The sequence below is a fragment of the Anser anser genome, assembly GCF_964211835.1.
Source record: "Anser anser genome assembly, chromosome: 8".
NCBI classification, from domain to species: Eukaryota; Metazoa; Chordata; class Aves; order Anseriformes; family Anatidae; genus Anser; species Anser anser.
In genome coordinates this window covers 31,756,739-31,780,372 of record NC_139728.1, presented here as the reverse complement: position 1 = coordinate 31,780,372, position 23,634 = coordinate 31,756,739, and the positions used below count along the sequence as shown (strand labels likewise).

The following is a 23,634-nucleotide window of genomic DNA, read 5'->3' as shown; positions in this document are numbered from 1 at the left end:
TTGGCAAATTCTTCAATTCTAACGTAGTGAAAATGCTATCGCATACTCTAATGCTTTCTTGTCCTGTAAGAAGATGTTTAATAGCAAATATGTGGTGGCAGCAGCAACAGTGTAAATTGTGTTTGTTTTACATTTCCAACTGCCTCCTGCCTGTTGGTGTTCTGTATCCTACTCAAAACTGATAAACATTAATTTCTTTTTGACCTCGGCCTTTCTGCATTATTATGCATGCATAATTTTAGGCTAATTTGGTTAGCTAACCCTCTTCCTTCTTCTTTGTAGTTAGATACTTGGACATAAGGGATCTATTTTTGCAGGGAAAAAAAAAAAAGCTAAAAAAAAAAAAGAAATCAGAATTCAGAATGTCTAAATTCCATATACCTAAAATGCACGGTCTTTGTTTCTGGCATTTATAGCTGTGAATATATGACAGTGTCTATTAAAGGAAGTGGTTTTCAGGTTTTAAGAGGCTAGTGCTGCGTGGTTCTTGCTGACAGTAAAAAGTTATAATTACGATGAAGATTACTTTTTGTTACTTTACTGCGTTTGAGCTCAACTATATTGGGCTGTTCTGATTGACTTTATCTGCTTCTGAGAAGTGTGATGATCCCATGAAAACCCACTGGCTGGCATGTCTTCCTGGAGGTATGTGATGGAATGTCCGAATAAAATTGTGCCGTGAAATACAGCAATAAGTGCAGGGCACACGCGGCTCTGTCACCACGGATGCCACCCTGAGAGCGTTTCCAGCTGACGGGGAGCTGTGGCCGTGCGGACACGTCGCTGGCGTGCACCGGGGCCGGAGCAGCGGCCGCGCGGTGCTGGGGCTCCCCGGCTTGTGGGGACACAACGGCAGCCTTTGGGGAAGGCTGCTCCTTGCTTTTAGAGCAAACCTCTCGGCTGCCTTTCAAGCCCGGTGGTTTAGAACGTGGTTTACCTTTTCACAGCCTGGTAATTTCCCTTCTGTTAAAGAACCAGGCTCTTCCAAGATCTGCAAATATGAGTATTATTTTATTAGTGTGCCTAATGGTCATCTGATTTGACTATTCAAGTGAAGGATATTCAGTAAAATGTGTGATTGTAGGAGAAAGGCAGTGCATCCTATGCTATTGCAGACTTGCCCTGTGATCGAGCCCTAACTAAAGCAGAGCCATTTTTTAGAGCTAAGCCTTCAGGAAATGTTTGGCTACCTGTGTGCTCTGCTCCATCGCCCAACCTCGCTTGGTGAAAACTCCGCCTAATTCTGGCTTGTTTTGGGGTTGCTGGGGTTGGGTGAGTGCTGGGGGCTCAGGGGCCCCGGGAGGCAGCTGGGGCGGTGAGGAGGCCCCAGGAGGCTCTGTGGCTCCGGAGGCTGGGCTGCGGCACGGCGCTGCGGCCTGCAGTGCAGGCTGCCTGGCTGTTTGTCTGTCGCTGGAAGCATTCTGTGATACCGAGCAAAGCTGTACGACTTCGGTCCGAGGCAGCCCAGCCGTCCCTGGTGCTTGAAGCCAGGCATCAAAAAGGAAGAAAAAAAAGTCAGCATTGTTAGAGACAGCAGAGGAAAGGTTCTTGATTTACTTGAAATTCAGCTGTTCCTATACATCCGCAGACGATGCCTGCTGGGGTGTGATGCCTCCTTCTTGGTAATGCCTGGACAGCCATCAGGCTGCTGCCTGCGCTGTTGGGCTCAGCCTCACGCTTGTGTAACTGCTACTCACATAACTAATCCCACAAATCCAATGATACTGCTTACAGAAATGGGTAAATCCCATACACCGGGTGGTGCGGCACAGGCTCCCTGCTGTACATCATGCGAGCGGAGGACATGCAGGAGGTTTTCTTTCCAGACTGCAGGGTATTTGCTGGAAGACTGGGAGACTTCATGGTTCTGACTTGGTTCCTTCTGTACCAACGCAGGGTTGAATTGTTTTAATATAACTCTCAAGTGGCAAATTATTTCAACAACTCCATGAGCAACCACATTTGCACACTCTGACTGGCTACCCTACAGGCAGAGCCAATTTAATTATGCCGATATGCTAATACGCACAGAAATCTGGGCTCACCTTTCAAGACATCAGAGTACGTCGTCCTTTTAAAGCAATGAGGTCGATGTGGTCAGACTTTATGTTAAAAGTGATGGGTGACAGGTCTATAATTGTCACATTTAGCAAGCTAGCAACATTCATATGTTTCCTAATAGTGCTGAAGCATTTCATGTGACGATAAATACCACGCTGAGTGTAGCGATCACCGTGATGGAGTGCAGTGCGGCTCTGGAAACATTCCAGAAGATCAGGTTTTGCATTTTTATGTGCCATTCCTGGTAACCTAGGGAAGATTGTCTGAAAATCTGTTCATTAGAATTTCAGTATAAAGACATCTTGCTTGCCTTGCTAATAAAACGTATCAGCAAATATATACTTTTTCCTCAGGTGTGTGTTTTATAACTTAAAATCTTTTAATAGCTTTGTGGCACCACTTGCTGAGAGGCATTATTTTATGTCACAATATTCTGGTCAAAAGGATTTGCTCCTAGGACTGAGTGAAGAACTATGAGTGTGCTAGTGATGAGAATTCACTTCAATTGTGTAACAGTTTTATTTAGAATAAAACTGATCACTGTTATATAACATCATATATAGGTGCATAAAGCCTTGATGTTCATGGAAAAATTGCTTAGCTTTTGATTTTGAAATTTGTGCCCCATTGCCATGCCGTGTGCATGCATATATGCACCCACCCTGCATTTAGAGTATTGAGATTGGGAGACAGACCTTAACCATGGAAATGTACGCATATAAATGAACCGCTGAAGGAGGGGTGGCCTGTCCCTGTTTACACTACCACTACCGTTTTCTTGTGTAACCTTGGCTTTGGGGAAGTCCTTGTGCCTTGTTTTGCTGGTGGTTAGAGGACAGGAGAAGCCACCCAGTGAAGTTACTTGAGCACGTTACATTTCTCAGCAAACACGTACCATCCACTGAACTCTGACGGCCCTTAGTAAGTTCTGCAGTGTACAGAATAGTGGTTTAATTATAATTTTCATTTTCACATGAAGCATTTTAAGGAAACAATGGGCTGAATTACCCCAGGTTACACCCAGGATTTTGAAACTCTTCCCAAAAAACAGGATTCCTACAGGATTCCTTCTATGAAGCTGTACCTTACAGTTCTTGGTAAGCTGTGGCAGCGATGCCCCACACATGCACCGCGCGCTCTCCTGTTCCCTCTGCGCACACTTTTTTTCTCCTCCCGTTCTTCTCTGTGCTGCCTGAGTTCTCATCTGCACCTGCTGAGCAAAGGTTGGAGTGTGCTGAGTTTGTCCAGGTCACCTGAAGGGGATTTGTGATACAGCAGTGGAACTTGTTGGTAGGAAATTGTGCCAGTTTTCCTCCTTTGCCACCTTCTTTACATCCACTGTTTTGCAGGATGTGTGACACATCTTCCCGTGTTTGATTAATCTGCTGGTAGTGCATTTAGGAAAGACTTATCATAATTGCTCTCTCAAATTTGGCATCGAACTAATAATTATACCAAAGGCACCTCCAGCAGATCGCCCTTACCCTCGTTAAAGAAGATACTTCCTCAGACGATCCAGGGCAGAGGAGTCAGAGAGGAAAATGAAGGCGGAGATGTCCCTGTGCAAAAGACACGCAGCAGCAGCATGCCTGTGCCAGTGGACCCTCGCCCGTCCCAGGGACTCGCTGACAAACCCGTCTGTGCGGGAAGAGCTGCGAAGTGTGCAGGCAGTGGGCTCTTGTAGGTCGTGGGCCACTTGCAAGAGAGCTTGTGGATACAGCAGATCCTCTGAGCAGAAGGGAATTGGCGTTCATTGCTGAAGGGTCCGTGCGATGGCAACCGCAGCTAGATGCAATTCAGTAACTAGAGACTAATCTTCAGTAAATATTTCCATATTTATTTTTACCATCATCCCTGGGGACAAGTGTTTCAGCCAGCAAAGGTGTAACATGCTGTTTGTCAACGATGGGTGCTCAGCCCGTCACTGAGAAGAGAAGATGTAGGAACCAGCACGCTTTGTACAGTCATATGGAGTGAATCTGGTTGCTGCCAGAGCTAGCCACCCTGGAGAATCCTTTCCTAAAGCAGATCGAACCTGCATTTCTCTCCTGTCTGCGGGCAGATGCAGAACTGTACTCCTCCCGCTGGCCGGATACGTGTCACCTACCTTTGTAGAAGTCTTTGCTGGAAGGAATGCAACCGCACGGGTGCTCTTTGCTCTGATGTGCTTCCACGAACATAACCCAGCTCTGCTCCCCAGGCTTTCAGTCCACCACATTTTCCAAAACTGCCTTGTGTCACATGACTCACTTATCTTCAAAAAAGCTATTTTACCCTTTCTATGGAAACCCAAGATGCCATAGCATGTAGGACATTTCTCACAAGCTGTGTACAAAGATCAGCCAGAAATAATGTTATTTTTCTTAGCTTAGTAATTTACCGTGTGGCAGCAATAGCACTGGAGTGGTATGCATGTGTATTTAGTGAGCTCATCTAAGTACACCACGGGAATTTTGCCTGAAGAGGGAATGCAGGTTTTGGCAACCATACCTACCTTTGTTTGTTGCCTGCTAGGAGTGATTTCAGTGTCTGTGGTTTCGTTTCCTTTTTTTTTTTTTTTCTTTTCCAGATTTTGTTGTTGTTGTTGTTTTAACTATCGTCAAACCCCCGGTTTTATAACTTTTCCCCAGACTTTTTTGTTATTTTCTCTTCTGGTGCATTAAGATGCAATTATGTACTTTGCCTAATTGCTAGTTACTTAATGTCAACATGCATAATGTGTCTGAAATGTCCTCTATTTTTCTCTGTCAAAATCATACATAGTGCAGAAAAAAAGGCAGCTATTAAGGTTATGTCTTGTCAAGAATTTACCTGAAAAGCTGGCTGTTTTTTTTTTTTTTTTTTTTTTTCCCTGATGGAACTTGTATCCCATTTTTGGATGCAGTGCTATGATTACAGGCATCTAAAGTGCACAACCCGTTTCTGTTACATATTCTTAGTTCCTGAAGGACTTTATGTGTGGGACTTATTTAGTCAGAATTATAAATTCATATTTATATGTTTGGCATATTCTTAGGGGCTGATAAAGCTGGAAACATTTTACAGACTAATGTAACTGGACAGAGGCAAGTGCCAAAAAGCATTAGGAAAATGGAAATCTATTCTGTTTCACAGCTGAATGTACCCTTTTTTAGACACTGAATATGTTTGCATATTTTATTTCAAATCTGTATGTGGCAGGGGAAAAATGGTTAAAATTAATAAATGACATAATTAATAGCAGAAATAATAATGGCACACCTGGTTGCCTACTAGAAATATGTTTTCATCTGAAAAATGAGGTTTTTGCAGTTCACATTGGAAGACTACTATACTCTTATTTAATAGCTGTGAAGGCACATCATATCTAGCGTACAGTAAGCATATAATAATTTACTCTAAATGAAAGTTACGAAAGATATGGAGTCGGCATTTGGGCTAGGGAAGGCTGGAAAGAGCTGCCCTGGTACAGTTGGATATGTACCTAGTACAAGTGACAGCGGGCCAATTTAAGGCTGTGGGGAAAAAATATTGTCATTTTCTTCTCAGCTGGAAAATCCGAGATTCAGAAGGACACTAGGGCCAGCAACAGGTCGTGTGGTTGTCTGCCTTGTTCTCTGTCGGAAGAGGGAAGAGCAGTCCCCTCAAAATGATCCATTCACATCTGTGGCGTAATCGAAAATAAGCCAGAATTTGGCATTCCAAAGCGTTTTCCACTTGAATCACCAGCTCACAAACATTTCAGTGAGCAACCTCCCCCAAAACTGAAACCAAAGTAAAGGCGTGCAAGAAGCACGTCCCTTCGTGCGGTCCTCCACTCAGCTGTCCCGTGTTTGTGGTGCTGCCCTCAGGCAGCAGCGCCCACGCGGCCCTGTCGGCCCTGTTGGCCCCGTCAGCCCTGCCGGCCCCGTTGGCCCTGTTGGCCCCATCAGCCCTGCCGGCCCCGTTGGCCCTGTCAGCTCTGTCAGCCCTGTTGGCCCTGTCGGCCCTGTCAGCCGTGTCGGCCCTGTCGGCCTGCCCGTGGCGGCCCCACGCGCGGCAGCACCCCTGTTGTGGGCACAGGCCACGGCTTCGTCCCGCTGGCGCAGGGGCGACCACCGTCCCTTGGGTGAACGGGCAGGCACAGCCTGCAGTTCTGCAGTTTCTTCGGTTTGGTAGGACCCCACAGTCCTCCAAAACCAAAAGCCTTATTTATGGAGACCAGCATAAGCACTTGGTCACAGGCAGGCACATAGGAGTCAGTTGAAGTAATCCCCAAACGAAGAAGCCCCCTGCCCTGCACCTCCAGCCCTGGGGGCTCCCCCTGCGGTCCTGCTCCGCGGTGCCCTTCCTTCCCCGCTTCTCTGCCAGGCTCAGCGGACCCCAGCTGCGCTCGCCGTTCCCCTTGCTGCCTATCCTCTCTTTCCCTGGGGCTCTCGTCTCTTCCTCCTCGCCTTATTTTCCATTTCCAAACTCTTTTTCTTCCTGTCGGTGTTACTTTCTCATTAAATTTGTTTCAGCTCTCTCCAGACTGACCGGGCATGTGTGGCTGGCAGGGTACATTTCACTATGCTGCTTTTTGTCTGCTTGAAGTACAAAAATATTGATATTTACAGAGCTTGTTGTAAAAATCGATATTACACTAGGCAGAGCAGAGCAGCTGCTGTGTTGTAAAGCCAGCCCTGTCAGCCTTAAAAACTGATAGGGTTTTAAGAAATCGGGAGAAGAGTGAGCAAACCTGTGTTTATCACTGATGTACTTGTAGAAGCCCTTCTTGCTGCCCTTGACATCCCTGGCCAGATTCAATTCTGCCTGGGCTTTAGCTTTCCTAACTTCATCCCTTGGTGCTCGGACAGCACTGCTGTGTTGCTCCCAGACTATGAGTTTATGAGACTTCAGTGAACAAGCACTGTGATACCAAGATGCCATTTCTTTTCCTGCTTGCAAAGAGATGAGCTTATTCTGAAGACCATTCTCCAGCATCATTTTTGGCTACTGCACTAGCTTTGGTATGTGTCACCCTCAGTTCAAACCTCCTCACTGTATATTCTCTTGAGATTGTGGCTATCAGGTGCCTGGTGATTCATGCAGGAGCAAACATCAGTAAGGTAGTTAGCTCACGAGTGAAGCTGGTAGCAGCTACTTCTTTGCTTCAGAGAATGAAGTTTGTCACTTCTCCTCCTTGGAAAGAAGGCGTGCTGGCTCCTTCAGAGCACACCTGGGCCGTGGCCCTAAGTCCAAGGCACGTTAGCATTGGCAAGAGCAGTCAGGGGTTTGGGAGCCACTGGCCAAAACAATCCCAACAGCTTTTTGCCAAGCAGAGCAGGGCGAGCGTCGGGACCTGCTGAGCCCCACGGCTGCAGGCTTCACCCCGGCACTGTGGGCACCGAGCCGGTGTGAATTCGGTCCTCAGCAGGTCAGCACCACTCCTCTGCTTTCACACAAGTGGCCTCTGCGCGCGAACGGAGGTGCAAATCCTTTCTGCAAGTGCTGACGCTCAGTTCAGACGGGGTGTGAGCGCTCGCCTTGCCCTGTGCAGCTGGATAGGCTCTGGACCAAGCTGCATGTCATTACGTACCCTAATGAATACAGTATCGAGACTGAGTTTATTTCATTAATTTCAAAACATTAACTAGTTTAAAAATTGATCTTTTGGGGGTCTTTTTTTGCATCTAAGCAGCATTTTTAAAGCAATTTTCTAATTTAAGGACTCCACTTTCAAAAATGTTCTTTTTACATGCCAGAGGGAAAAACCACCAGTAAACAGATCTGTGAATTGACACTAATGCAAATTCCTCATGAATTTCACAGCTTCATGAACCTCTTAGCTCTTAAAAGCCTTTGGAAACCTCTTGATCCTGGTTTTATTTGGCAAATTGTTGTCAATATCTCATGAATTTCTATTTTCCTGAGCACTAGCTTGCTGTCCACAAGTATAATTACACAGACTTCCTGTCCTTTGGAAAAATTTATCTATCACTTCTGTTTCTTGAAAAATATTTTGACACTTTCGGTAGATTATGAGGTTTGCTCTTTAAGCTTAAAAGTGGTCTAGGAAATAAAAGAATTATATTTCTTCCACTGAAAGTTACTTCTGTACTACTAATAATAAGCCAATTTTCTGTTTTCCCTTGTAGGTTTTTTATATTACTTACTGGGGAAATGAGTTTAGGTTTTATTTCTGAATGTCAGGTAACAAAACCTGGGAAGTCAGTTCCAATCAATTACCAAATGTGCAATGTCAGCCTGGGCCCAGAGGCTCCCCCCGGCCCCGGGCAGCACCGGGCGGTGCCGAGCCCTGCGCAGGGACCGGGGGGCGCTGGGGGTCCTGGGGGGAGCTCCGGGGCCGCCCGGGGCTGGGGCTGGGGCTGGGCCCTGCTCGGGGTGGGGAGACCCAGAGGTGCCTCCCGCCTCAACCAGCCTGGGGCTCTGAACCTTCTTTACAGGATTTTTAGCTCTAACCGATTTCCAACAGCAGATGAGAGCGGGGTCCCACTAAAGTTAATAGAAACTCGATCACTAACTACGGTGATGGGGTTTTGTTTGTTTGTTTGTTTGTTTCTAATTTATTATAAGAAATGGCTTCGTGGTGGGAGCTAAGAACTTGCATGCACAATGATTCATTTACTTTTCGTCCATACAGGGAAAGGTTAATTGTTGATCATGCTTTTTGGCCTCTGAGCAAATCATTAATAATTGCTAGTATCACAGTATATGTAAAATTCAACCTTGATAATTTGCTAAATAAGTCCATATTTCTCCACTCGAAGCTGCCTTAGGGAAGCTATAACTAAGACATCATTTCTTTTCTTAATTTCTCTCAAAAATCTATATACAGGGATAAGGGATTCTCTTCACAAACAGAGAAGGACTGGTGGGAGATGTGGTGGTCGGAAGCTGTCTGGGGCAGAGTGACCACGAAATGGTAGAGTTCTCTATTCTTGGCGAGGCCAGGAAGGGGACCAGTAAAACCGCTGTCTTGGACTTCCGGAGGGCTGACTTTGAGCTGCTCAGGACGCTGGTTGGCCGAGTCCCTTGGGAGGCGGTTCTGAAGGGCAGAGGAGTCCAGGAAGGCTGGGCGCTCCTCAAGAAGGAAATCGTGATGGCACAGGAGCGGTCCGTCCCCACGTGCCCAAAGATGAGCCGGCGTGGAAGAAGACCGGCCTGGCTCAACAGAGAGTTGCGGCTGGAGCTTAGCAGAAAAAAGAGGGTTTATAATCTTTGGAAAAAAGGGCGGGCCACTGAGGAGGACTACAAGGATGTAGCGAGGCTGTGCAGGGAGAAAATTAGAAAGGCCAAAGCTCATCTGGAGCTCAATCTGGCTACTGCCGTTAAAGACAACAAAAAATCCTTTTACAAATACATCAACGCGAAACGGAGGACTAGGGAGAATCTCCATCCTTTACTGGATGCGAGGGGAAACCTAGTTACTAAGGATGAGGAAAAGGCTGAGGTGCTTAATGCCGCCTTTGCCTCAGTCTTTAGCGGCAATACCGGTTGTTCTCCGGACACCCAGTGCCCTGAGCTGGTGGAAGGGGATGGGGAGCAGGATGTGGCCTTCGCTATCCATGAGGAAATGGTTGGCGACCTGCTACGGAGCTTGGATGTGCGCAAGTCGATGGGGCCGGATGGGATCCACCCAAGGGTACTGAGAGAACTGGCGGAGGAGCTGGCCGAGCCGCTTTCCATCATTTATCGGCAGTCCTGGCTATCGGGGGAGGTCCCGGTTGACTGGCGGCTAGCCAATGTGACGCCCATCTATAAGAAGGGCCGGAGGGCAGACCCGGGGAACTATAGGCCTGTCAGTTTGACCTCAGTGCCGGGGAAGCTCATGGAGCAGATCATCTTGAGGGTCATCACGTGGCACTTGCAGGGCAAGCAGGCGATCAGGCCCAGTCAGCACGGGTTTATGAAAGGCAGGTCCTGCTTGACGAACCTGATCTCCTTCTATGACCGAGTGACGCGCTTGGTGGATGAGGGAAAGGCTGTGGACGTGGTCTACCTTGACCTCAGTAAGGCTTTTGACACCGTTCCCCACAACATTCTCCTCGAGAAACTGGCTGCTCGGGGCTTGGACTGGCGTACGCTTCGCTGGGTTAGAAACTGGCTGGATGGCCGGGCCCAGAGAGTTGTGGTGAATGGAGTCAAATCTGGTTGGAGGCCGGTCACTAGTGGAGTCCCCCAGGGCTCGGTACTGGGGCCGGTCCTCTTTAATATCTTTATTGATGATCTGGATGAGGGCGTCCAGTGCACCCTCAGTAAGTTTGCAGACGACACCAAGCTAAGTGCGTGTGTCGATCTGCTCGAGGGCAGGAAGGCTCTGCAGGAGGATCTGGATAGGCTGGAGTGATGGGCTGAGGTCAACTGCATGAAGTTCAACAAGGCCAAGTGCCGGGTCCTGCACCTGGGCTGCAACAACCCCAAGCAGAGCTACAGGCTGGGAGATGAGTGGTTGGAAAGCTGCCTGGCAGAGAAGGACCTGGGAGTATTGGTGGATAGTCGGCTGAATATGAGCCAGCAGTGTGCTCAGGTGGCCAAGAAGGCCAACGGCATCCTGGCCTGTATAAGAAGCAGTGTGGCCAGCAGGTCGAGGGAAGTGATTGTGCCCCTGTACTCGGCTCTGGTGAGGCCGCACCTCGAGTACTGTGTTCAGTTTTGGGCCCCTCGCTACAGGAAGGACATGGACGTGCTCGAGCGAGTCCAGAGAAGGGCGACCAAGCTTGTGAGGGGTCTGGAGAACAAGTCTTACGAGGAGCGGCTGAGGGAGCTGGGATTGTTCAGCCTGGAGAAGAGGAGGCTCAGGGGCGACCTCATCGCTCTCTACAGTTACCTGAAAGGAGGCTGTAGAGAGGTGGGGGTTGGTCTATTCTCCCACGTGCCTAGTGACAGGACGAGGGGGAATGGGCTAAAGTTGCGACAGGGGAGGTTTAGGTTGGATGTTAGGAAGTACTTCTTTACCGAAAGGGTTATTAAGCATTGGAACGGGCTGCCCAGGGAGGTGGTGGAGTCACCATCCCTGGAGGTCTTTAAAAGACGTTTAGATGTAGAGCTTAGGGATATGGTTTAGTGGAGTACTTAGTGTTAGGTCGGAGGTTGGACTCGATGATCTTGAGGTCTCTTCCAACCTAGAGAAATCTGTGAATCTGTGAAAGTACTTCTTGCTGACTCAAGACGCTTTACCCAAATCAGATGAAGATGCTCTAGCAACACTTTCCAGTCTCCATTCTGAAAATAGGATTTGTATAGAACCCTTCCGCTAGGAACCAAATCTCCAAGTAAGAGCAGCATTACCGTTTTACCTTTCCAGGCATACTCTCTCTTTGTGGGCTAACACAGGAGCCCGTCTGAGATATTCCAGTAATTCCCCTAATTAATCTCTATAAAATGTGTTTGCAGTTGTAGAATATTTGCGGCAAATTCTAAGCGCTTCACAAAATCTTAAATATTTACCAGTATGTGCTACCCTATTCTCTGTGAATCTCCCACAAATGGGATTTTTAAATCCTGAAGCAACTCGAATGTTTAAAGTCTGTTTAATTCCTCTCTAAGTGATGCAGTGGGTAGGTGGCATATTGCTGTCACGGAGCTCTGTGTTTGGTACTTAGCAGCAAGACGAGTTACCTCCTTGGCCAGACTTCCAAATGCACGTGGTGGCAGCCGAGCCTGGCGAGCTCACGAGTGCTGCAAGAGCTACCAGCGGGGGGCCTGGGCTGTCTTCTCAGGCCTGAAGCTGGTCTTTTCTGCAACAGGATTAGGGTGAGGATTCGTGAGGGACTCTTGTGTGACACTTCTGGAGCATGCCATTTGAATAATGAGTTCTAAATGCCATTAAAGAAAGGAGTTGAAACGTAGATAGTGGTTAAGCACTATGAAAATACTACTGTGTGTTTGGAAATGGCTTCTCTGATTTGCTTGTATTTTCTCCTTTTTGGATCTCTCCTCTCCTCTCTTCTTTCTTTTTCTTTTTTTTTTTTCCCCTGATTCATGACCATAGTTGATACAACGGAGATAGCTTATATCTAACAACTGCAAGGCATTCTTCCTGTCATTTCCAGTCATTGGTCAGTCAGTGTGGTTGGTGAAGGACCACTTGGACTTTAGTAGCCCTAAGTACTTGCTGGGAATGGAGTCACTCTGAAATCACAGAGTTACGATTCCTGTTGCAGTAAGGAGTGCAAGTCAGATGTGAGACAATGTAATATGATCACCTACAGCAAAAGGAATTTTGGAGGTTGTGGCTGTTTTTTCTATATTTTCCCTTTTCCTTTGTTGATCCTCGAGTCTAGAGAGAGAACAGAAAGAAATGAAAGAGCATCTCCGTGTCAACTAACGTGACCCTCTGGCTGCTGCTCATGGTCTCTCCTGATATCTTCCTTATACTTCATGGAGGGATCAGGTAGCATAGCGTGAGAAAGGAAGGACATTTAAATCATCTTCTCTCCTATGTCAGAAAACATCTGCTCGGAAGAAGAGGTGTGGTAGGAAAATGCAGATCCCTCGCTGCCTGTCAGGCGCGTAGCGGTACTTTCACGCAGGCTGTGGGCATGGCACCGCAGCCTTGCTGGGTGCTAGGTGGGCATGGGGTGTGCCTCATAAAAGGGTTTGCAGAGCTGCAGAGCTGAAGGGTTTGCCAGAGTACGGCCCGGTGAGAAAGTCACCGCTGTGCTGGGCCAGAGGCAGCTCCGGAGCCCCCCTGAGCCCCCCCAGACCGCGCTGCCCCGCGGCTCTGCCGCGCTCCGCTGGCCCTGTGACACCGGGGCTTCCTGGGCACGGCTCCTTCTGTTTGCTGCGTGCTGCTCCCAGGGCTGCTTCGGGCAGATGCCTGCAGCACAGGAGGTTGTTCACATGTGCAGAGTTTTGTTCTGTTCCCCACACACGACGTTGCCTGCTCTTCCTCTGCAGTGAGCTGGCCGCGTCCACAAGCGCAGCCTTTGCTCCGCAGCTGTGTGCATCACCTCCTCTTTAACTTTAAAAACGCCTTCTCCATCACGTCTTAGGTCCCTGGGCAGCCGCCCTTTGCATTTGCCCCTTGGCCCACGCTCTAGGTCTCAGGTGCCAGGAAAGGCAGCATCCCGTCCCTTTCTATTGCAATTTCAGGGAGTTGGTGCGGGAGGCTGTTATTTGTCGAGTGGCTGTGAGCCAGGGAGCTGCCAGGTCTGATCGGCTGGCGTGGCTGAGGGAGCTAAATGGGACTTGCTTGCAGAAACGGTTTAAATGGTGAACTGGCAGAGTTCTTTCCAGAAAACTCCTGGAAATTGAGAATCCATTACTCCCTTTGGCTTGAAAGGGCTTTTAATTTGTGAGAAAGGCAGGTAGATGCTACTATTTTAGTGGAAATGGGCGTCAGGAGGAAAAAAAGTTTTGTGACAGTTCAGGTAAGGAAGTTTGACATTTGTATAGTTTTATGCAGAGAAAAGTTTTTGATGTGCTAGTGGTATTTGAGAATTTGTTGAACTGCCTTTTTAATTATTTGTCAAGGGCACCTAGAGTCTCGGAAATGTATTATTTTATGTTTTATAGGTTGAAATCTAAATAAATAAATGTTGTTGAGGGCTCAAATGACTGTGTGCACAGTGTGCAACAGCAGTTAAAATGCTTTGGTGCATTAAAAGTACGGAATATATTACAGCAGCATATTGAACAATGGTACATCTCATCTGGAGCCACGCATTCAATTTTGTTTGCCTACCCTAAGCTATAATTAAGATTGACAAGGTTATCCACAGAAGGAGAATAAATATTACAGGAATTTTTGATATGTTGACACATGACTGAAGAACTGTAAAAATTAAATTTCCGGACAACAAATGCGAACACAATTAAGACAAGGTTACCTCGGAAGAGGAGGGGAGTATCGGTGAGGAAATGCCTTGACGTGCAGCCCTTTTGCGGGCGGAGGGGTCCGTGTGCCCCTGGCTGCGCGGCTCCCGCGGCGGGCACCAGGCGAACACCATGAGCAGGCCGCAGAAGGGCAGGAGTACTTCTCGTTGTTCTCTCTGTGAAGAACGCTTTCAGGCCGAAAAGTATTAACGTTACAAACATTGCCGTTGTGCATGCCGTAGCGGCTGCCCTGCCACCCTCCTGCCTGGCGCAGCGCGGCGCGGCGTGACCTGGCAGGCCGGGATGCAGCCCCCCAGCTGCGGCGATGTCCGGCAATGCTCCTCTCGATACTCTCCCAGCACAGCAATGCGTCTCTATCATTTTCTGCATTAGCCACCTCTGCAATGGTGCTAGGGGCTCACTGAACCTCTTTCGCAGGTATTCCCCGTGCAGGCACGTGGCGGGCACCGCTCAGCCTCTCCGACAGCAGGCAGCACACGGACTGGTGTCAAAATCTGAGCCCTGCCGCTCCCCATATACCTCAAGCTTTTCTTTCCCTACTCACTCCTACCTTTACTCCTAACTTATCTGCTGCTTCTCTTTGTTTTGACCATAGCCAGCATCACACACTCCATCTTTCATTCCTCTTTTCCCCTGGGGCTAACCACCTACATCCTATTTTAAGATCTATTTTCAGCTCACTCTAGCAATTAACATGCAATATTGAAATAAGTCTGGCCAGCAAAATTATTGGGTCATTCCACTGAAATGCCCATTATAGATAAACATGCAATCAGGCATCTGTGGCAGTGCACGAAGTCAGCCCTCCATTATCCTGCAGTGCATGGATAGCCATAAACACGGTTCTGTACACACAAACAGAATTTGTATTAAAAATATTGGAAATAATTAAGTCAAATTCTTCCCTGGATATAAACACAGAGCTTTCACTGCAGTTAATTGGAGCTGAGTATGTGTAACAGTTGAAAGCTAGGTCATTATTTTTTACAATGGTCTGCAAATATGTAATTTATGTGCAATTATGTAGGTAAATTCTCTGTCTTCTACTAGCAAAAACAAGAAACAAAGGCCAAGCATGCTTACTTTTAAAAACCCTGAGGTTCCAATTCTCCACTCTTTTTGCAACTAATATCATCCCTTGAAATGCGTAATGTCAATCTTTGCAATCAGGCCCGTCAATTTTATTCCCGTGATGCATTCGAAGCGCTGTCAGCGCGGCGGTGCCCGGCAGCGCACCCTACGTGGCTCTGGGCGGGTGTCCCCGGCGGGGCGCAGCAGGGGGAAGCGAAGTGGGGGTAACCCTCCAGCGGGGCTGCCCACCAGCCAGCTTTCCCTTCCTCCGCGTATTGTGTAAGTCAAAAGGCGGAACGCAGCAGCTTCTGCAATTTGGTTATTCTGTCAAAATGACGGTGTGGTTCCCTGAGCCACAGCTCTGCCAGTCTGAGTTTCGCGTGTTGAGTCTCTTCCACTTCTGTGCAGATTTTTTCAGAAGGCCCTCCCTGTGACCGGACCAGGGACTTTGGGGGATGGCGCTGACTTACGTTTTTGTTTGGGGAAGTCAAGCAAGCTCTGAAATTTGCAGATAGCAATCTTTTCTTATTAATCAGATGTTATGTCATATTTATTCCTTTAACAAAGAATTAAGACGTATTGCAGGTACATCTACATCGTTGCAGTGAAAGGAATAACAATTCTAATATCAGAAAAATGCTAATTATCTAGCCGAGCACCATCCTGAAAATGTATACAGTTAAATGAAAATAAATAGCGTGTATGACAGTAGTGGGTGGGTTTGGTCCATTTTTTTTGGAGGTTTCTTTTCCTTCTAGGGAAGCGTGGCACTGGCTGCGGGAGCTGCTCGGCTGCGGCCGCCTGGGGCTCGGCGCGGGGACCTCCCCGCGGGGACATCCCGCACCCGCCCGGGGCAGCCGGCTCCGTGGGGCTGGGGCCGTGGGCAGGCAGTGCCCCACTCGTGGCTCGGTCCACACTTTCTCAACAAGCCCACGAATTCCAGCCAGCTGGCTTTCCTCTGTTATAGATCAGGCCAAATTATTGATGTTTGCCTAGTTGTTGTTAAAAAAAGAAGCTATACTTTAATATTTTACAATAGGGATGTGATTTTAAGATGAGGAAAAGAGGTTAATGCCTATGTCTCTTCTTTAGGAAGATGTTTTTCTTTTTTATTCTGGAGTTGCAGATACTGTTTATGAGACAAGCTGATTAATCTCAGTTGTATGTGGCTCTCAAAGATTAATAACCTCATTCTGATTCGTGCTATTTATGGTGCAAATGCAGTATTATTAAAAATACTGAGAAGATGTGGAGCAAATATTTTCCAGCCATCCCAGCTCACCATCCTAGACTGACTGTATTCCTTCTGTTCTTGAAACACTCGCTTAAAAGCACGTAGCCGCTTTCTGTCGCACCCTGCAGCAGGACTAACAGCACCGACAGCGTGTGGTTGGATGTGTTAGTGCCTGTGGGGATCGGTCTTTTTTCTTGATTTTTTTTTTCTTTTTATGCAGTTGCTAGAGTAAGGTCTTTGACCCTAATTCTTATATAAAAATATGCTTGGGATATTGCTTGCAGTCGGTGAAGCCTCTGTTCCCGTTCAGCACTTGCTGAAGCAGAGCAGTTACCCGAGGAGAGCCTCGTGGAGGAGGAGCTGCGACGCGGGGAAGATGTCGGTGCTCCCCTGCCCTGCGTGCCCACCCGAGGACAACCGCTGCCCCGTTGCTCCGTGTCTGTTTCTGAGCATTTTTATATCAGAGCGTGGCTGCTGCATTAATAAAACCAACAGATAAAAGGAAACCCGGAAATCTAAAACTGGCTCAAAGTGGGCGGGCAGCTGAAACCGTTCCGTGCTCTCTGGGAAGCAGCATTTAAAGTGTTTGTCTAGGAAGGAGTGGGAAAGGTGCATTAGCAGTCATAGGAAATGTAGCTATTTTTAATGAAGTCACTCTTTAGAAATGTCACGGTGAGGTTCCACATGGACTTTCAATTATTTCTGCCCGGAACGTGGTCAGGTTTGGGGTTTGTTTGGGTGTTTTTTTTATTTTTTCTTTCCCGGCACTGTGAGTTCAGCTTACTGCTGAGAGTCAAGCTAAATTCCTTCCAGGTATATTTAATCAAAAAAAAAAAAAGAAAAAAAGAAAAAAAGTGCCTGTTTCTTATGATGAAGGCTCCCAAGCTCCGCGGGGCTGTAACCCTCTGGCGTTCAGCAGTCCTGTGCGTGCTCGGGGTGTAACAGGCTGCGCTTGCTGGCTGGCTCTTGCCTGGCTCCGGGAATTAAAGAAGGAAACAAATTTTTTCCATTAATTTAAATAAACATTGATAAATAGATGTGTATGTGTGGGACGAATTTTTAAGCACGATGGTGTACTGCATAGCTCCTTCCAGGGAAGCGTTCCCGATCCTCACGCGGGATGTGCAGCGCGCCCCAGGGGGCACGAGGGCCGTGCTGGGGGGGTCCCACTGCCAGCTGCCTCGTGGGGCCGCGGGGCGATGTGTGGTGTCACTGCACCACTCGGCCGCTGCCTTTCCATCCTTCTCAGCGTGCTACCCGGTCGTGTTTGGGCTTGGCCATAACTGATTTTACCTTCAAACAGCCTTCCGAGAAGGCGTAGGAATCCTAAGTGTGCCTATAGAGAGACTGCAGGGTGATGGGTGCAGAGAACACAGTGACACCGTTACCACAGCGGGTGTCCTTGGTTATGTGCATCGACGTGTCTAACTGTGTCATACGGGAAACGGACAGTCACAGGCTGGTGGGGTGGGGAGTTGCTGTGCGTGGCTTCCCAGAGAGCCACAGTGCTGGGAGCGGAGAAGGGCGAGAGCCAGGAGGTGCCGCCATCCAGCCAAGCAGCCCCGTTACCCGCTGAGGACTTCGATGGGGCAGCCGGAGCGCTCCCAGCTCTGCCCAGCGCCAGGAGCCAGCCGTGCCCAGCAAAGGGCCAGCCGCGGGACGGGAGGAATGGTTGATGCTTCCAACACCAGTTAGCTACGGTTTATGAAACAAGTGACCGCGCAATCATTCTCTGGCCAGCACTGATTTTACTAGTCAAAACAGCATAAGACATTATTTAATGTAAAAATGTACAGAGATTTGTTTGCAGCTGTTCTAGCTAAATATGAATTTTAATGTACATGGTATGTTTGCGGTCTGATTACCTCACCTGTTAATACACTCGGCATTTTAATGCACCACATATAGAGGTTATCAATAATTGATTCATTGTTAAAAAGCCTATTTGTTCTGTGACACAGGAGATGTGAGATCGTTACTTTCAAAAGAGGCGGTTCTGTCGTTCCACCTCTTTTGCAAGTAAAATGATCAGCTAACATATTTTGCACATCAGTAAGACAGCTGGATATTTTTTCAAATGAAAAGAAAATGAAAAGAAAAAAAGGAATTCCCACTAGTTATTATTAAAAGGTCTGTTTGTAGGTAACGTACTGAAGGAAACTACCGAAGAGCAGTTCGTTCTTACCCAAAGGTTACGCAAATGTTGCCAGGTTATATCCAACTCTGCCTCGGGGCAGTCACGCAACCTGCAGTCATCTCTGAACACATTCGAAAGGGGATTTCCCAGTAATTATAAAGATACTTGCATGCAGTAAGTCAATGGATGGTTTTTTGGACAGATTGCTCATCCTTCCTCTGTGTGCACTGGTCACTGACGTCTTCAGCAGACAACCCGTGGTGAGAAGCGCCTGGTGCGCAGGCATGAATCCGAGGGGCTGCTGCTGCACAGGGGCGGCAGGCAGGCGGCAGATGCAGCGCACCAGCGTCGGTGTGGCGACCAGGCTCATTTCTGAGCTCCGCACAACTGGCGCTGAGACGTCAGTCATGGGAGACTGCAGTACTGCCCCTGGGTGGGCGTGCCGGGCTGCTTCCCAGCGGCAGTTTGGCAACAGGAAGAAAGTTTGCCAGGCTGGTCGTCGCGTTTGGCTTCAGTTTAGCAGGGCCGCAGGTAAGGAGCAGGAGTGTAAACTGGGCAGCACCGTGCGGGTGCTGCTGGACCGGCCGGCCTCTGGAGGGCCGCGTCTGGCGCTGCCCTCAGCCAGGCTGAGCGGAGCAGGGTGAAATCCTGCCTCGGCCGGACCCGCTCGGCGCTGCGTGGGGGCCGGTGGCCATGGTGGTCCCGCGCGCTCTGCGGGCGGCATCTCACGGTGAGCAGAGAGCCGGCCGAGCGGAGGTGGAGGTGCTGCTGGGCATCTGCTGCCTCGACCGCCTGCTGTAAGAGGCTGCACTGCTCTGGTGACGTTTCTTTTCACAACGAATGAGTCAAGTGGAAATATGGCATGGAAAATGAGAATAGGCTGCTAAGGTGCTCAGAAAACGTTCGTCCTATTAGCAGTATAGGCATAAAAATGACAAGCCGAGGCACAACATTTGAAGATCTGTAAAAAAATCTAAGTCATCTTCTCAGATTTATAATAACCCGTTCCTGTCTTAAGCTCAGTCCGTGTTAAGAGGCACGTGTAGGCCAGTTCTTACTTTTTCGTCTTACTTTGCTTGTGAGAGCAGCGAGCTTCGCGCTGCTGCCGCTCGTCCTGCGCTGTCGTGGCGGGCAGGTGCGGCACGTCCCAGCTCGGCCTCACCCCGCGGGTGCAGGCAGCGCTGCCGCAGCTGAGGTAAGCGAAACACCCAGTGCCGTCCTCACACTTTGCACCACTGAGTCATAAAGGTAGGCAGATAGTGTATCAGATTATACAGGGTTTTCTTCTATAAAAACCAGAAGACTAAGCACTGTGTGAAACAAGATCTCAATTTATTATCTTCCAGTGATTCCAAAGCCTTTCTGCTGTGCTTTGCCATTCTGAAAGCAAATGCTCTTCTGAACCTTTTCCATTATCATGTGTGGCAAGAGTTGTTTAAATCTTAAATGTGAGTGGTGGGGAAGGGACTGGATCCGGGATATATCCTTTCAAAGATGAAAATTCAAACGAGTGCTGAGACTACAGAGCAGATGAAGTTCGCTGGCGTGCTGCTGCAGTGGGGCGAGGCCTTTGCCTGCCTTTCCTTGCAGAGAGCTTAAGCAGAGAGACCAGGGCCAGCAAGGGGGCCGTGCCCGGCACAGGGCACCTCGCCGGGACCCCCTGCGGTTACCCCACAGGCGCGGTTCCCAAAGCCTCGAGACACCGATGGGTTACGTCGGTGTGAAGGCTTGCCCTGAGCGGCTGCGGGCCCTGCCGAGCAGCCCCGCCGGCTTGCAGGGGTGCTGCTGGCACTGGGGAGCTCGGCCAGCGGCGTCGGCACTGAGCGGTGCCGGCACTGAGCGGTGCCGACGGCAGCCCCGGGGAGCCGTGCTGCTGGCCGCGGTGCTGCGGGGCCAGCAAGCCTGCGGCGGCTGCAGCTGGGCACGTCCCTGCGCCAGGCTCCTGGGTGTGCACGAGCCAGCGCAGCTCCGTCTCTAACCTCATCTTCTCTTCTGAGTACAGAGGTCATTCTTCTTCCTCCTGAAAGCTTCGTAATAATGACGGGTTGCAGCACAATTAGATTTCCGTGATTTTTATTTATTACTAGGATTCCAAACAGCAGTATATCAGAAAACTAAATGTTCCGAGAGATAAGCACAGACGAAATCATGTATCAGCCCTAGTAGAAGTCATATGAATTGAGTTATTTAGTTATTAGTTTGGGTGGAAAATTCTATTTCATGGAAGCCTCTGAGATTTTAAATTTTATTTTCATTTTGCAGTGGGATGAAAATAACCTCTCAAATATTTCCACAAAAATGGAATTGGTGAAATGGCCTTGTCTGCTAGCTGCACTTCCCTAAATGTATTAGATCCTGACCTGAAATATAGTACACCTGCACGTAGTCTCTGCTCTGCCTGACAAAGAGCAAAGATTTCAGCCATAGATCATTCCAAGTCGGGAGCAGGGACTCGAGCCCAGGCCTATGATCATGTCAGAAACTTCAGAGAAATGGGTTGCTTCTCTTGCGCTGCCTTTTGGATTATTTGCACAGTGATGAAAGAAGCAACAGTGGCTGCTCTCACACAGCACCCTGCCAGGCTGCCGAGAAATTGCTGCAGGGAAATGTGTAAAAATGCCAAAATACAATACAGAATGCCAGAATATTTTCATTCTTTTTTTTTTCTTTTCTTTTTAAAATTTAATATATTTTCACAATCTGCTTCTCTGAAGGAAAAAAAAAAGAAAAAAGAAAAAAAGCAAGGGAATACTCGAGTTGTTACAACAAAAATCCTAAAATATTGCACCATTAGCTGACCCAGACAGCTTGGAATTTGCAGACAAAGAGGAAAAATACCAACACTGAGATGTGCAGCACCCACACGGGGTTTGGCGGGGTGGGAATGCGGCCGCTCCACAGCACCCAGGACACGGCTGTCGCAGAGCGCCGTGCCCTGCCGTTTGCGGTGTGTGCTGGAGCAACACTGCTGTTGGATTTCTACTTCTTCTGCTGCTTTTTTTTCTTCTTTTTTTTTTTTAAACACGCATCTTCTTTCCCTGAAGTTCTGCCGTGCGCCCTTTCCCCACGGCTCCCTTCCCGGCGCGTGCCGCCCTGCGCTGGGCAGCGGCCGGAGGCGCTCGTGTGCGCGGTGCTTCTCCGTGAGAGCCGGTGGAAGAGATGGCTTTGTGTGCAGAACGCTCCTCTTTGGCAGGTGCTGGGCAAACAGCATGCGAGCACACACGGACGCAGACGTTCTGGTCAGACTCCTCTCTCTGTTTCGTCTTGCTTTGACCGGCCTCACAGCGTTGCTGTGCCCTTAAACCGCACGCGGAGAGCTTGGCTGTCCTGGCCGGACTCGCAGGTGCCTCTGTGGCTGGTTATTTATTTCTAAACTTGCCATCTCTGCTATAAAAAGATTTGCAATACCCCAATAATAAATGCATTCATCACCACATCTTCTGTAATCACTACAGTTCCTGAGCTGCTATTTGGCACTCATTAGCTGAAACTCCCATTCACCTATAATTTATGAGAAGCATACAATTATGTGTTATCACTACTTCAAGTGATTACTACACTGTATGTTTTTAAGATAATGGCATGAAACACTCCATGATGAATTATACCTCTCTAGGTAGCTTTGCTTCTGTCATTAACTCTATTATTTTACTTAAACCAAGCTGGAGAGAATTGTATTGCAGGGTTAGCATTACCTCCTCAAACAAGAGTCCCGGGTCAATACCGATCCGATAAAGGACACGACACGGTACACAATCATCTCCTGTCTTGTGTATCTTATTTACCCATATTGTCGATATTATTATAAGTAAATCTTAAAATACAACTTGTTTCACTTGGGCATAATGTTTTTTTCATTAAGCTTTGAGTGAAAAATAGCCTATTCAGAAAAAAACGTGAAACATAAAACCTGAATATTAGGAAATCAGATGGCAGAGGAAACAGTCCAGTCACTTTATCCTTTTTCCAGTGACGTGATTTGTAATAATAGGTGTCTCAGACTGACCGGTATGCCAGAAGTTAGTAACTTCTAACAATACGAAAAAAGGCCTGCAGATCCGTGTAAAGGCCAGTGAAAGATGCCTGCTTTTGCTTTTCATTTTGCGCTTTCTTGTTGCCTTGTTTTTGTAACTGTCCAAGTACCAGGAAGCACTCCCAGCGCAGCTCCCCGGGGCTGTCGGGGCGCTGCCCGGTGTCCCCGCGGGGCCGGTGACAAACCCGGTGGCACGAGGGTGACGCTGCCCTCGGGGGGAGCGGGGCAGCTCCTCGCCGGCCGTCCCCCCCCGGCCACGCTGCCGGCCTGGGCTCTCCTGCACCCTCTGGCACCCGTCGCAGCTGGCGCAGCCGCGCCGCTGTGTTCGTTAGCAAATTGCCGTGGTTATGGGGGTGAGGAGCCTAGCAGCCGGCCCACGCTCATTATTTTTTCCCTGGTGTGTGAGACTGTAATAATCTGCAGTTGTTAGCCCTCTCTTCTTGTCAGAACTTCAGTGGGGAAATCTTTGTTTTGTTTTAGCATTAAAAATAAGGACTGATGTATCTGTTTTGAATCAGAACTAACCGCAGTTAATTAGTATCATAGCTGTTTTAATTCCGTTGTATATTTCTGAATGCTAAAATCCTTGAAGAAAATGCTGTGATGTGGAAGATTTGGAAAGTAACACAGCGTTTTCATAGACCCGATGCTTTCTCATTCTCTAGGCAAGATCCTTTGCCTAGATCCATGGTCTCAGAGCTTATGTTGCTTTTCATTCCTTTAATTTGTGTTTCATTGTCATGTGGCAAAAAGCAGGGAAAGAATTTACCATCTGGATTGGCTTTCACCATCAGAAGAAACAGCTGACTTATCTATTGCTGTAAAACAAACATGATGGGCTCTCAAATTTTCAAAGGCTCCTCTCCCTTAAGAAATAGTGCAGAATAATGAGGACAAAACCACGCAGCAAATTGTTTACTGACTTTTCTGCATGGGAAAATTCTTTTTCTTAATTTTGGGAAGTGCGTGTTCCTGTATCACAAAGCTGTAGGAGTTAATAAATATCAAATGCGGCAGCCAGCATTTTGCAAAGTTTCAAACAATATGACTAAGCCAGGAGTTACTCACTGAAAATGAAACCGAGACTGTCAGAACCAGTCACCTTGGTCGATGCTGTTTCTGGGTCTTCAAAGAGAAAATCTGTGCTTCCGTGAGGTAATTAAAAATAATAATTCGCAGCTTTACACTGTATTTTTTGTTCATTTTGATATGAAAACATCTGAGAAAAAGGGTGGGAATATATACGTAAAAACCCAGCCACAGATGAATCCTGGCAGCTGGGATGCTTTTGCTTTCCCT

General features: G+C 48.1%; 1 protein-coding gene across 6 annotated transcripts in view; it reads left to right on the top strand.

Moving 5' to 3' along the window:
- NEGR1 (neuronal growth regulator 1) overlaps nt 1–23,634 on the top strand; it is a 317,196-nt gene that overhangs the window by 123,870 nt on the left and 169,692 nt on the right. Inside the window, exon 1 of one of the 6 annotated variants that reach the window (XR_014587409.1) lies at nt 8,696–23,490. The exons of the other annotated variants lie outside the window; for them this stretch is intronic. The gene's annotated coding sequence lies outside the window, so the exon portion shown is untranslated. Of the gene's footprint in view, nt 1–8,695; nt 23,491–23,634 lie in introns of those variants that run through there. 6 annotated transcript variants of the gene reach the window in all.